Source organism: Heterodontus francisci, chromosome 28 (assembly GCF_036365525.1).
Source record: "Heterodontus francisci isolate sHetFra1 chromosome 28, sHetFra1.hap1, whole genome shotgun sequence".
Lineage (NCBI taxonomy): Eukaryota > Metazoa > Chordata > Chondrichthyes > Heterodontiformes > Heterodontidae > Heterodontus > Heterodontus francisci.
Window position 1 is genome coordinate 21,927,910 of NC_090398.1, and position 15,166 is coordinate 21,943,075.

Below are 15,166 nucleotides of genomic sequence, written 5' to 3' on the forward strand. Positions count from 1 at the left end.
TTGGAAGGAAACTTGGAATTGGTGCAGCATTAATGGCTAAAGGAATCAATAACAGCTGTGAGGACGGATGATATGCTAAATGAAACGTCCAATGAGGCCATATGGGTTGAGCTCAGAAATACTGAAGTGGCAGCCACACTATTAGGAGTGTACTATAGACCCCCCAAATAGAGAGAGGGAGATAGAAGAACAAATATGTAGGCACAGGTTTGAGAGCAAAAACAAGAGGGCAATAATAGTTGGGGATTTCAACTACTCTAATGTCGACTAGAATGCAAACAGTGTGAAGGGCACAGAGGGCACAAAATTCTTGAAGTGCATTCAAGAGAAATCTTTTAACTGGCACGTAACAAGACCAACGAGAGGGGGCACAATTCTAGATTTAGTCTTCAATAATGAAGCTGGACAAATGGATGAAATCGCAATGGGTTATGGTTTTGGAGCTGGTGACCTTTTACAAAGCTGAGAGGTGATCTGGCGAAAGTGGACTGGATACAGCTACTTGAAGGAAAATCAGTGGGAGATATTCAAAAGCGAGATTCTATAGGCATGGCCCAAACAAGATAAAGATTGGTACGGTCAACTCTGTAGCCCTATATAGGATATAGCCCTATATAGAATATAGGATAAGATTAAGCAGCAAAAGAAAGCTTATGGAGGTCGCAAAAAAACTTAATATCGTAGAAAAGCTACAGGGGTGATGAAAGTGCAGGGGTGAAGTAAAAGAAGAAATTAGGAAAGCAAAGGAAGGACATGAACAATTATTGGCAGGTAAAATCAAGGAAAACCTAAAGAGGTTCTTTCAGTGCATTATGTGCAAGAGGATAACTCAGGAAAGGATAGGGCCTATCAGAGATGTACAAGGGAACTTATGCATGGACACAGATGATGTGGGCAGTGTTCTTAATGAGTTATTTTGTCTTTGTCTTCACAAAGGAGTTGGATGACACAAACATTGTAGTTAACCAGGAGGAGTGTGAAATATTAGATATGATAAGCATAATGAGGGAGGAAGTACGAGAGGGTCCAACATCCTTGAAAGTGGATAAATCACCAGGGCCGAATGGATTGTATCCGAGGTTGTCAAAGGAAGCCAGCGAGGAAATAACAGATGCTCTGAGGATCATCTTCAAATCCTCACTGGATACAGATGAGAAACTACAGGATTGGAGGTCTGCAAGAGTTGTACCATTGGTTAAAAAGGGTGTGAGGGAAAGGCCTAATAATTATAGGTCGGTCAGCCTGACCTAGATGGTGGATAAATTATTAGATTCAATTTTGAGACACAGGATAAACTGCCAGTGAGAAAGGCACAGATTAATCAGGTATAGTCAGCATGAATTTGTTAAGGAAAGGTCATGTCTTACTAACTCGACTGAATTTTTTGAGGAAGTAACAGGAAAGATTGATGAGAGTAGTGCAGTGGATGTGGTCTACATGGATTTTAATCAGGCATTTGACAAGCTCCCACATGGCAGACTGGTCAGAAAAATGAAAGCCCATGGGATACAGTGGAATGTGGCAAGCTGGATCCAAAATTAGCTCAGTGACAGGAAACAAAGTGTAGTGGCCGATGGATATGTTTGCGAATGGAAAGTGGTTTCCAGTAGCGTTCAACGGCGCTCAGTGTTGACTCCCTTGCTGTCTGTGGTATATATTAATGATTTGGACTTCAATGTCGGAGGCATTATTGGAAAATTTGCACATGTCACAAAAATTGGTCATGTCGTCGATAGTGAAGTTGATAGCTGTAGACTCCAGAATGATATCAATGGCTTGTTTGAGTGAGTGGAAAAGTGGCAAATGGAATTCAATCTGGTAAATTGTGAGTTAATTCATTTAGGGAGAGCAAACAAAGCAAGGGAACACACAAACACGGCAGGAAATTGAGAGGGGTAAAAGAAGTGAGAGACCTTGGAGTGCATGTCCACAGGTCCCTGAAGGTGGCAGGACAGGTAGATAGATTGGTGAAGGAGGCATATGGGATGTTCTCCTTTATTGGCCGAGGTATAGAATACAAACACAGGGATGTAATGCTGGAACTGTATAAAACTCTGATTATGCGATAGCTGCAGTTTTGCATACAGTTCTGGTCATCACATTACAGGAAGGACATAATTCCTGTGGAGACACCACAGAGGGGATTTACAAGAATGTTGCCAGCGTTTGAAAGTTGCAGCTATGAGGAAATTTTGGATCAGCTTGGGTTGTTTTCTTGAACAGAGGAGGCTGGGTGGCGACTTAATTCAGGTGTACCAAATTATCAGGGGCCCAGATAGAGCAGACAGGAAGGATCCGTTTCACCCAGCGTAGAGGTCAACTACCAGGGGGGCATAGATTTAAGGTGATTTGTAGAAGGATTGGAGGGGACATCAGGAAAATCTTTTTCACCGAGAGGGTGCCTGGAATGCACTGCCCGACCGGTGGTGGAATCAGAAACCCTCAATTCATTTTAAAGTTAGCTGGACATGGACCTGAAGTGCTGTAACCTGCAAGGTTATCGACCGGGTGCTGGAAGGTAGAATTAAGTAGAGATCCTAGTGTCTTTTTCTTTTTCTGTTGGCACAGACACGATGGGCTGAATGGTCTCCTTCTGTGCTGCAACTTTCCGATGGTGTTATGGTTCTGCAGTAACACTCAGAAAGAACATTTAAAACAGCTAGAAGCTATGTATATAAAAAGGAAGCTAATTCATTGGCAAATCTGGCAAAAAGTGAATTCGCAAAAGCAGGCATGACCTAACTCGGGCATACAGTGGCGCAAGTGTTGCCAAAAATGGAAAAAGCACAAGGCTTAGTGGAGATTCCTATCCCTAATACTAAGAGTGAAATCATGAGGTTTTTGGGGATATGTGTTTTCTGCAGAAAGTTTGCACCAAATTTCAGTGCTGTAGCCAGCCACTCGACTAATTGATTTGCTGCAGGAAAAGAAAACCAAGGTTGCGTGGTCAGGGGAATGCCAGGCATCTTTTGAAAAGCTAAAGGTAGTTTTGACTAGTGAACCAGTGTTGGCTGCTTCAAATTTTACAAAGCCCTTCAAAGTATTGATTGATGCTAATGACCTGGGGGTCGGTGCAGTCCGATTACAAGATGACGAATCAGGCACAGAACAGTCAGCAGGGTAATTTTTCAAAAGAATTGAAGCACCACCAAACAAGTATTCCACTGTGATAAAAGAATGTTAGGCTTATGGCTAGCTGTTAAACATCTTGAACTTTATGTCCACCATGATTACAAAAAAACATTGATATACACTGACCATAATCCATTAACCTTCGTCAAGGGGTTTGAAACCCATGATGTAAGAGTGTTCCAGTGGAGTTTGTTGTCACAGCCTTGCCGCTTGAAGATTGTAAACATTTCGGGAAAAGCACAATGTTATCATAGATGGATTGTCAAGAATTTAACGGAGCTTGATTCGTGGTTACTCTGAGATGGGAAATCGTCCAGGTTCCAATTCCAGGATCTGTGTTGACATAGCTCATTGTACAGAGACCAGAAGGATGCAATGGCATTCACACACATATGCACACAAAAACCTTCAACGAAGAGATATTTTGGGCGCTCCAATGGGAATGGTGTGGGAATGGGGTAGGGATATTCCAGCGAATGTTGAAAATTGATCATTTCAGGACCCTATCTCTCTCTCCCTCTCCTCCTGCACACTCTCCCCACACCCACCATACCTAAGCCCTCATTAACAACTGAATGTAGAAAAACTGCTGCAATGTAAAACCTGGAGTGGCCTGTTTGGAAAATGGCCATTTTAGACAAATTCTATGAAATGCCTTTCACTATTCACCTCCATTTTACAGAAAGTGCAGCAATAACTTGAAATTCTGGCAAAGAGTTTTTGCTGACGAGGCTTTTTTGCTGCAGTTTGAGGAACAGCCAATTTTTCCTAGGTTTCTCAGTTCCTCTAGATGACAATTCCTGAAATTACAGCCAGGTAAATGATGCAGCCAAGAAAACATTTACAACTGGTGACATTTCACAGAACAATTCTGACCCATATTTACACCTGTATCTGTAAACGATTCGTTTCTTGGTGTTGTTGCATTTATGCATTAGCCAGTAAGCATTCAAAATAATTTTCTCCACATTTACCACTGTAAAATCACAAGGATTTACAAAGTTGAGAAACAGACGTTTTGCACAAATTTTATGAAAGGTCTTTCACTTTTCACCTCCAGTTTACCTAAAGTTCAGCAATAGCTACCTCGAAAATGTGGCAATGAGTTTTTGCTGCTGCATTAAAGTGTCACTTGTTTCACTTTCCATCTTGACTGTTTCTATCCACTGCTTCCCTGGGGGATTCAGAGGGATTTTTGTCACTTGTTCATCACTGTCCAAATTCAGGAGCTACTAGTTAATCTGCAGCTGCCCTGGAGAAGCAAACAGCATTCAAATTGTTTCACTTAGTTTGGATAAATGAGGACAGTTTGTTTCCAGTAGCAGAGACGGGTCAGGAACCAGAGAGCACAGAATGAAGGTGAATAAAAATGGGAGAGCGATGCGAGGAGATAATCAGGGGAAATAATCAACCACACGTTATTCTGGTTTGGAATGCACTGTCTGACAGGTTGGTGAAAGCAGATTTAATCTCCATTTTCAAAAGACAATTGCATCAATACTTCAATTCCTCTCACTAATGGTAGAGAAGATAACAGCACAAAATGGACAGTCAGAGATGTCATAACTTCAGTGATGAAGAATTCAATGCAACTTATTCAGGAAATTTTCAATTGTAAATGAATGTTCGGACTTTATTTGATCTTGTTTTATTTCTGCATTAGCGCTTACTCACTCAAAATAATTTTTCAAACAGAAACCAGGTTAATGTCACAAGCGTTTACATAGTTGGAAAATTACCATTTAACACAAGATGCATTTAAATTCTTTCATTAAGCATCTAAATGTTATGTAGCGGAGAAGACTGAGGGGTGACCTGATCGAGGTGTACACGATTATGAGGGGCAAGGACAGGGTGGATAGGGAGCAGCTGGTCCCTTCAGTTGAAGGGTCAGTTACGAGGGGACACATGTTTAAGGTGAGGGGCAGGAGGTTTAAGGGGGATTTGAGGAATAGCTTTTTTACCCAGAGGGTGGCGACGGTCTGGAATGCACTGCCTGGGAGGGTTGTAGAAGCAGGTTGCCTCACATCGTTGAAAAGTACCTGGATGCGCACTTGGCACATCATAACATTCAAGGCCATGGGCCAAGTGCTGGCAAATGGGATTAGGTAGACCTCGTTCTGTGCCTCGTGGATGCACCACAGTGACTCCAGCAACCGCTAGAGTTCTGAAACCCGGAGTTCAAGCTTCTGCAGCCAGTGACACTTCCTGCAGATGTGTTTGTCAAGCACACTATTAACAGAGGAGCACAGTCACTGATAATGCATGTGCAGGGAACCACTAGTTACTAAGGAGCTTGCTCACAACCAGTGCATGTGCAGGAACAGCACTCGTGCCAGAAGAGCACGATCACACCTGGTGTATGTGTATGGTCATTGCTAGGACCAGAAGAGCACGGTCAGATCTAGTGTAGTTGATGTTGCAGCACTAGTAACAGAGGAGCATGAACATTTCTGGTGTGACTATGCATTACTAGTGGTACCGGTTGGACTCGATCATCTCTTGTATATGTGCAGTTTACCACTCGTACCAGAGGACGATTGTCATCGTTAGTGTAATTGTAGGGTACCACAGGTACTGAAGCAGCATATATGTCTCCACTGTATTCCATAGGAGAACTGTATTATCTCGCCCAAGGATAGGGCACCATCAGTACCAGAGGAACATTTTTACCTCTCGTGTAAATGTTGGATTACCACTGGCACTGGAGGAAGAATGGTACCTCGAAGGTAAGTTTAGGTTTGCACTTACATCGGGGATGGAAATCCGTCTCCAGTGTGAGTTAGGACAACACTTGTACTGGAGGAACATGGTCTCCTTCAATTCATGTGCAGGTCAACCACTCATACTGGAAGAACACTTTTTAGTGTAAGTGTACAGACAGGGGAGGCAAGATCACCTCCAGTGCAATTGTGGTTGCTGCACTTGTACTGGAGTAGCAAATACACCTTTCATTTGTGAGGAGGACACAAAAAGACTACTGGAGATATAGACAGGTTAAGTGAGTGGGCAAAGTGGTGGTAGATGGAGTATAATGTGGGGAAGTGTAAGGTTATTCACTTTGTTAGTAAGAAAAAAAAGGTAATTTTTTAAAAGTTGAGAAACTTCTAAATGTTGATGTTCAGACGGGGTTGGGTATGCTCGGACAAGGAACGCTGACAAAATAGCATGCAGGAAGATCAAGCAATTGAGAGGCAAGTGGGATGTTGGCCTTGGCTGCAAGGAGATCGGGGTACTGTAATAAGGATGTCTTGCTACAATTGTACAGGGCTCTGGTGAGACCACACCGAGCGTACTTTGCACAGTTTCAGTCTCTATATCGAAGAGAAAATATAATTGCTATGGAAGCAGTTCACCAGATTGGTTTCTGGGATGAATGAGTTGTCCTATGATGAGAGGCTGAGTAAATTGGGCCTATACTCTCTGGTGTTTAGAAGAATGAGAGGAGATCTCATTGAAACAAATAAGAATCTGAAGGGGTTTATTAGACTAAACACTGTGAATTGTAATCCTGGGGAATCCAGAACATGTGGGTCCACAGTCTCAGTATAAATGTTTAGGGTTAGGGTTAAGATTAGGACTGTGCTGAAGGGACATTTCTTCACTCAAAAGGTTGTGAATCGTTGGAATCGTGTACTCCAGAGGAATGTGGATGCGCCATCCTTGAAAAAAATATATTTAATGCTGAGATAGACACATTCATAGCCTTTCATGGAATAGAACTATAGGGAGTGGACATAAAAGTGGAGTTGAGGAAAAGGATCAGCAGTGATCGCATTGAGTAGCAGAGCAGATTTGAGAGACATATGGCCTACTCCTGATCATATCTCTTATGTTCTTTAGTTCTTGTGTAAGTGCAGGGAACCATTAGTAATGGAGGAGCACTGTTACCTCCATTGCAATTTTAGACAATCACATACCTTACATAAGTGTAGGGTTACCACCATTGGCCACCTCCACAGTAAATAAAGGGAATCAAGAGCATCATACAATGGTTTTTATCTCCATTGTAAATGTAGGGAACCACTAGTATTGGAACAGGATGGTCACATTTCCTGTCAGTGTCGGTGCTACCAGTATAGAGGAAGATGGACACGTTTACTGTAATCATAGATGCCATTAGTATGAAAGAAACATGGTCACCTCTCGAGTAAGTGATGTCACACCACTATTACAGGGACATCCTGCTCACCTCAAGCATAATCGAAGGGTACCACTAGTTCTGGAGGTCTATGGCCACCTCTAGTGTGAATGTGGTGTAACTCTAACAAGGATAAGCATGTAGACCTCTGTTTACATGTAGTGGTCCCACTAGTCTCAGAAAACTATACTCACCTGTATTGCTTCAGGACCATTTTTATCACAAATATTGCAGTTGTCCTTCTGCTGCCTGATCTGCAGGTGTTCAATCAATAGATTAGAGTGAAGGTCAGCGTCAGGACAATTCGTGCAAAGCGAGCGACATTGGCTGGTCCTGTGGGAATGGGATCCACAGTTATTCAACTTGTAAATAATGTTTTAATTCTGTGTTTTTAAAATTGCCTTAGTGTTAACCCTTTCCCTAATTCTGAAATGTCAGAAAACAACTTACCGAGTTTATTTATGAAATGACTGCCACCAATGTTAATTATGATTAAAGCTGATGAACTCCTTGGAGGTTTAAGGCGTGTATAAATATAGGTTTCCTTGCACAAGCTCAGAAGTGCACCAGTCTTTCTACTTCTACAGATTCCATCCATTCTCACATAAAATGGGGAAACCAGCTATTCTGCTGACGAAAGACTTTTACTACCCAATTCTCGCACCCCTGGGTGTCCTCGGTGAGCCATTATTAACTATTTGTTCGTAATCTGTGTTAACTATCACTTTGTTTATACTGCATGTTGAAGAAGATAACATGTTTCTCCGATGTCAGCATTACACAACCGGTGGTTACTGGAGGAAATTCGTGAACAGGGTACCCACACTTTCTCTGTTTCCTTCAATCTGACAGCCTTACTGATGTTATAATGTTCCGACAAGGTCCCATAGAAAGAATCAAGTGTCACCCGTGCAGAGGGAGCGCGACAGCAGCTCATTAAAATATAGGTTTCCCAGGAACTTACTCCACTACTAATCTTATATAATCATACTGTATGGAGTAAAATGCTGTCAAGAGATATCACCATTTATATTTCAAACAGCCACTAAAACGTTATTTATCTCGTTTCCCTTTCTTACAGTGAACTTGGTGGCGATTGTGATTCTCTCCCGACAAAACTGCGGCCTTTCCAAATGTATTTCTGTTTATATGGTGGCCATGGCAACAGCAGATCTCCTGGTTATGATCATCAATGTAATGGTGTATCGTATTTTCAGTTATCACTTTCCACTTTCATTCCTGTCTTACACTCCTGTGTGTAGGATTATTATATACATGACAACTATCACCTTTGATTTGTCTGTTTGGTTCACAGTCTCCTTCACATTTGACCGTTTTGTAGCTGTCTGCTTCCAGAAGTTTAAAGCAAGATATTGCACAGCAAGAACTGCAGGTGTGGTTATAACAGTGTTCTGTTTATTGTGTTTGTTCAAGAACATTCCCTTTTTATTTGCATTCGAACCTCAGCAAATAATTAACAAGGCGGAACCTCAGCAAATAATTAACAAGGCGCAGCGGGGCTGTCGGGCAAGAGTGGATTTTTTTTCCTCAACACTGGGTCTAGCGTGGGTCTGGTTTCACAGCGCCTGGGTCGTTTGGCTTCCTTTTACTTTAATTGTCTCATTTAATTGTTCAACCATTGGACGTATTTTAATGGCCAATAGAACCCGCAGGAAACTCCGGGGTAACAGGAGTGAGAATCACAGTGATTCAGAAATGGAGAACCGCAGGAAATCCATTATTTTATTGTTCACTGTCTCGGGCTGTTTTGTACTGTTGTGGTTGACCGTTGCTGTGAGTTTCGTGGCGACCAGACTGCCAAACACCAATAATTACCGTGGTGACCGCACAGCCCCTGGATATATCGCCAATGAAACCGGAACTTTCCTTAAATTTTTGAGTTGCATTCAAAACCCATGTATTTATGTCGTGACCCAGAGAAAGTACAGAGAAGAGCTGAAGAATGGGTTGAAATCTCCCTGGCCAGTACTTTTGAGATTAGTTAGAAAATGCGGATAAAATTACAGAAAGCTTGTTCACATCTGAAGCTCAATTTCAACTCATTTCCTACCATACAAGGTCCTTCCTTTCGGAAATGCGAAGGTATGATGAGCTCTTTTGCGCACTGTTCTTCCATTTTGTCGCACACGTTTGATGTCAGCATTACATTCCTTCTTCGCCCTTCATTCATTGAGTAAACATAACTTATTCCTGTCAAATCCGCATATTTCAAGTTCACGTTTCAAAGATAACAATGATGGGCTTCACTTGGTGCAGAAACAGGTTCTGCGATGGTTGATATTGGTAACATTCCGGACTCTTGGTGTGAATATTGCCAGTGTGGGTCTCACTGTCAGGCACCATTCCTCATTGACAAATATAACCAGGATCTTGTAACGTGATAGGTTTTCGAATGGAGGAAACTGTCAGAACTCGACACTGATCAATGTGACATTTCAGCTGTTTTGCCCCAGATAATGAATTGAATTCGTCACTGTGACACAGAGTTCAATCACCACGAGAGACAACATGTGAAATTAGAAAAGGAATACTCCTGTCAGGACATATACCTCAGTGTAGAAGAACAGAATGAGAATACTAATGCTTAACGGTATTACAGAAATTCGCAAAAATTATCCTGACAGTTTGTAATGGGATAGTCTGTGGCACCTGTCCCTACTTCAATATATCAAAAAAGAAAACCCTGACAACTCAGTTAGTTGCACTTTAATGAAGTTCAAATAGTAGAATTCTGACGTATTATTTTTACCGAACCCATACATTGCAACAGGTGCATGGAATATCCTATACTGTGAATCCAAGTATTATCCTCAGTTGTGGAGATCCTGTTGTAAGAAAGCTGAGTTTTGGTATCCTGAAAGATAACAGCTGAAAAATCCGACACATCCTACATTCCCTCCTTTAATTCCTGAGTAAGGAATTGTCTGCGATTGGTGGGAGGCGGTTGGGTTGTGTGGTTACCTCCCAGTGTAGGTGGAGGGATGAATAATGTTTGACTAAGTTCATGATATCTGTTGCATTTTACTCAATTCGGATCAAAAGAATGCAATGTATTAACCATTGATTAACTTATCCCCAAGCTTCTGAGTGAGAGACTTTCTCGCAAATGAGAAGGAAGAATCCAAACACTTCGTCATGCACTAAACAAATTAAGTGGTCATAGAAAATAGAACATAGAAAAGTACAGCGCAGTACAGGCCCTTCGGTCCACGATGTTGTGCCGACCCTTTAACCTACTCGAAGATCAAACTAACTACCTACCCTTCATTCTACGATCATCCATGTTATTCAACATGCAGTATAAACAAAGTGATAGTTGACACAGATTACGAACAATGAGGGCGGCACAGTGGCGCAGTGGTTAGCACCGCAGCCTCACAGCTCCAGCGACCCGGGTTCGATTCTGGGTACTGCCTGTGTGGAGTTTGCACACTGCCTGTGTCTGCGTGGGTTTCCTCCCACAAGCCAAAAGACTTGCAGGTTGATAGGTAAATTGGCCATTATAAATTGTCACTAGTATCGGTAGGTGGTAGGGAAATATAGGGACAGGTGGGGATGTGGTGGGGAATATGGGATTAGTGTAGGATTAGTATAAATGGGTGGTTGATGTTCGGCACAGACTCGGTGGGCCGAAGGGCCTGTTTCAGTGCTGTATCTCTAATCTAATCTCATCTAATAGTTTATAATGGCTCACCAAGGACAACCAAGCCTGCGAGAATGGGGTAGTAAATGTCTTTCATCAGCAGAATAACTGGTTTCCCCATTTTATGTGAGAATGGATGGAATCTGTAGGAGCTGAAAGACTGGTGCACTTCTGAGGTTGTGCAAGGAAACCTATATTTATATTCACCTTAATCCTCCATGGAATTAATCAGCTTCAATCATAATTAACATTGTTGGCAAACATTTCATAAATAAACTCGGGAAGTTGTTTTCTGACATTTCAGAATTAGGGAAAAGATTAACACTAAGGCAATTTTAAAAACACAGAATTAAAACATTATTTACAAATTGAACGACTGTGGATCCTATTCCCACAGGACCAGCCAATGTCGCTCGCTTTGCATGAATTGTTCTGACGCTGACCTTCACTCTAACCTATTGATTCAACACCTGTAGATCAGGCAGCAGAAGAACTACTGTAATATTTGTGATAAAAATGGTCCTGAAGCAATACAGGGGAGTATAGTTTTCTGAGACTAGTGGGACCAGTACATGTAAACAGAGGTCTACATGCTTATCCTTGTTAGAGTTACACCACATTCACACTAGAGGTGGCCATAGACCTCCAGAACTAGTGGTACCCTTCGATTATGCTTGAGATGAGCAGGATGTCTCTGTAATAGTGGTGTGACATCACTTACTCGAGAGGTGACCATGTTCCTTTCATACTAATGGCACCTATGATTACAGTAAACCTGTCCATCTTCCTCTGAACTAGTAGCATCTACACTGGCAGGCAATGTCACCATCCTGCTCCAAACTAGTGGTTCCCTACACTTACTATGGAGGTAAAAACCATTGTATGATACTCGTAATTCCCTTTATTTACTGTAGAGGTGTACAATGGTAGTAACCTTACACTTACGTAAGATATGTGATTATCTATAATTGCAATGGAGGTTACAGTGCTCCTCCGTTACTCATGGTTCCCTACACTTACATAAGAACTAAAGAACATAAGAAATGTGAGAAGGAGTAGGCCATATGTCTCTCAAATCTGCTCTGCTACTCAATGCGATCCCTTTTCCTCAACGCCACTTTTATGTCCACTCTCTATAGTTCGATTCCATGAAAGGCTATGAATGTGTCTATCTCAGCATTAAATATATTTTTTTCAAGGATGGAGCATCCACATTCCTCTGGAGTACACAATTCCAATGATTCACAACCATTTGAGTGAAGAAATCTCTCTTCAGCACTGTCCTAATCTTAACCCTAGCTCTAAACCCTTATCCTGAGTCTGTGGCCCCCACATGTTCTGGATTCCCCAGGATTACAATTCACAGCGTTTAGTCTAACAAACCCCTTCAGATTCTTATTTGTTTCAATGAGATCGCCTCTCATTCTTCTAAACTCCAGAGAGTATAGGCCCAATTTACTCAGCCTCTCATTATAGGACAACTCATTCATCCCAGAAACCAATCTGGTGAACTGCTTCCAAAGCCATTCTATTTTCCTTTAGATATAGAGACTGAAACTACGCAAAGTACGCTAGGAGTGGTCTCACCAGAGCCCTGTACAATTGTAGCAAGGCATCCTTATTACAGTACTCCGATCTGCTTGCAGTAAAGGCCAACATCCCATTTGCCTTCCTAATTGCTTGCTCTTCCTGCATGCTATTTTGTTGGCGTTCCTTGTACGATCATAACCAACTCAGTCTGAACATCAACATTTAGAAGTTTCTCAACCTTTAAAAGATCAGCTTTTTTTTCTTACTGCCAAAGTAAATACCTTATCACTTCCCTATATTATACTCCATCTACCACCACTTTGCCCACTCACTTAACCTGTCTCTATCTCTTGCAGTCTTTTTGTGTCCTCCTCACAAACGAAAGTTGTATGTGCTACTCCAGTACAAGTGCAGCAAACACAATTACACTGGAGGTGATCGTGCCTCTCCTGTCCTAGTGGCACTCTGCACTTACACTAAAAAACCTTCCTCCAGTATGAGTGGTTGACCCACACATGAATTAGAGGAGACCATACTCCTCCAGTACAAGTGGTGACCTCAACTCACATTGGAAATGGACTTACAACCCCGATGTGAGTGCAATACTAAACTTACTTTCACGGTACCATTCTTCCTCCAGTTCCAGTGATAACCCAATATTTACACTCGAAGTAAAAATGTTCCTCTGGTACTGGTGGTGCCCTATCCTTGGGTTCGATAATACAGTTTTCCTCTGGCATACAGTGGAGACATATATGATGCTTCAGTACCTGTGGTACCCTACAATTACACTAACGATGACAATCGTCCTCTGGTACGAGTGGTAAACTGCACATATACAAGAGATGATCGAGTCCAACCGGTACCACTGGTAATGCATAGTTACACCAGAAATGTTCATGCTCCTCTGTTACTAGTGCTGCAACATCAACTATGCTAGATCTGACAGTGCTCTTCTGGTGCGAGCAATGCCCATACACATACACCAGGTGTGATCGTGCTCTTCTGGTATGAGCGATGTCCCTACACGTACATGGGTTGTGAGCAAGCTCCTAAGTAACTAATGGTTCCCTACACATGCAAGCTCCTCCGTTACTAGTGTGCTTGACAAACACATCTGCAGGAGGTGTCACCGGCTGCAGAGCTTGAACTCCGGGTTTCAGAACTCTAGCGGTGGCTGGAGTCACTGTGCTGCATCCGCGAGGCAGAGAACAATGTGGATAATGCATTTCAGCAGGTATTCACCCCAGAGCATAAGAGATTGCACTGAGAGAGGGACTTGGTGCTGCCCGACAAACAGAAATTTCAAGGCAGGAGACCCCAGGGAATATCCCACTTTCTAACCGGTATTCACTTCTAAGTACCGATTGAAGAGAGGGTTCATAGAACATAGAACAGTACAGCACAGTACAGGCCCTTCGGCCCACGATGTTGTGCCGAACCTTTAATCTACTCTAAGATCAAACTAACTACCTACCCTTCATTCTACTATCATCCAAATACCTATCCAAGAGTCGCTTAAATGCCCCTAATGTATCTGCTTCTGCTACCACCGCTGGCAGCGCATTCCATGCACTCACCACTCTCTGTGTAAAGAACCGACCTCTGACATCTCCCCGAAACCTTCCTCCAATCACCTTAAAATTATGTCCCCTGGTGATAGCCCTTTCCACCATGGGAAAAGGTCTCTGACTATCCACTCTATCTATGTCTCTCATCATCTTGTACCCCTCTATCAAGTCACCACTCATCCTTCTTCGCTACAATGAGAAAAGCCCTAGCTCCCTCAATCTTTCTTCGTAGGACATGCCCTCCAGTCCAGGCAGCATCTTAGTAAATCTCCTCTGCATCCTCTCTAAAGCTTTCAGATCCTTCCTATAATGAGGCGACCAGAACTGAACACAATATTCCAAGTGTGGTCGAACCAGGGCCTTATAGAGCTGCAGCATAACCTCGCAGCTCTTAAACTCAATCCCCCTGTTAATGAAAGCCAACACACCATACGCCTTCTTAACAACCCTATCAACTTGGGTGGCAACTTTGAGCGATCCATGGACATGGACCCCAAGATCACTCTGTTCCTCCACACTACCAAGAATCCTGTCTTTAAGCCTGTATTCCGCATTCAAATTCGACCTTCCAAAATGTTTCATCGCACTTCAGTATTAGTTTTGATAGATGATTATCAAATTGCAGTAGAGGTCCGTTTCTGAGAGTGCAAAGGAAGTAGAAATCGGGCGGTGTGTTCGGTGGGGAGCCGATCCGCAGTTGCCCATTTTGTACCATTGCCCAGAATGAATTTCGATTCGAATCTTTGTATTGACAGTAAGAAATGTCTGTGGAGCTTATTCCACCTTGAGCTGTTGAGAGGCGTCTTTGAGCTGATCTCTTCTGGAGAGTGCAGTGAAAGTCATGATCAGAGCACCATGGGTGGCTCAGCTGTGCAGGGAGGGAGGAGAACAGACAAGAGAGCAATAGTGGTACAGGATTCTATAGTTAGTGGAACAGATATGTGTTTCTGTGGTCGCAGATGTGATTCCAGGATGGTATGTTGCCTCAACGATCCTGAATCAGAATACCTGCAAGCTACTGAATGATTGAATTGCCATTTTCTTGCTCGATCATCAAAGAAGTCAGAAAGCATATCATGCACTAAAAATTGTTTATCGTGTACAAAATCACAACTATTACTTTAGCGT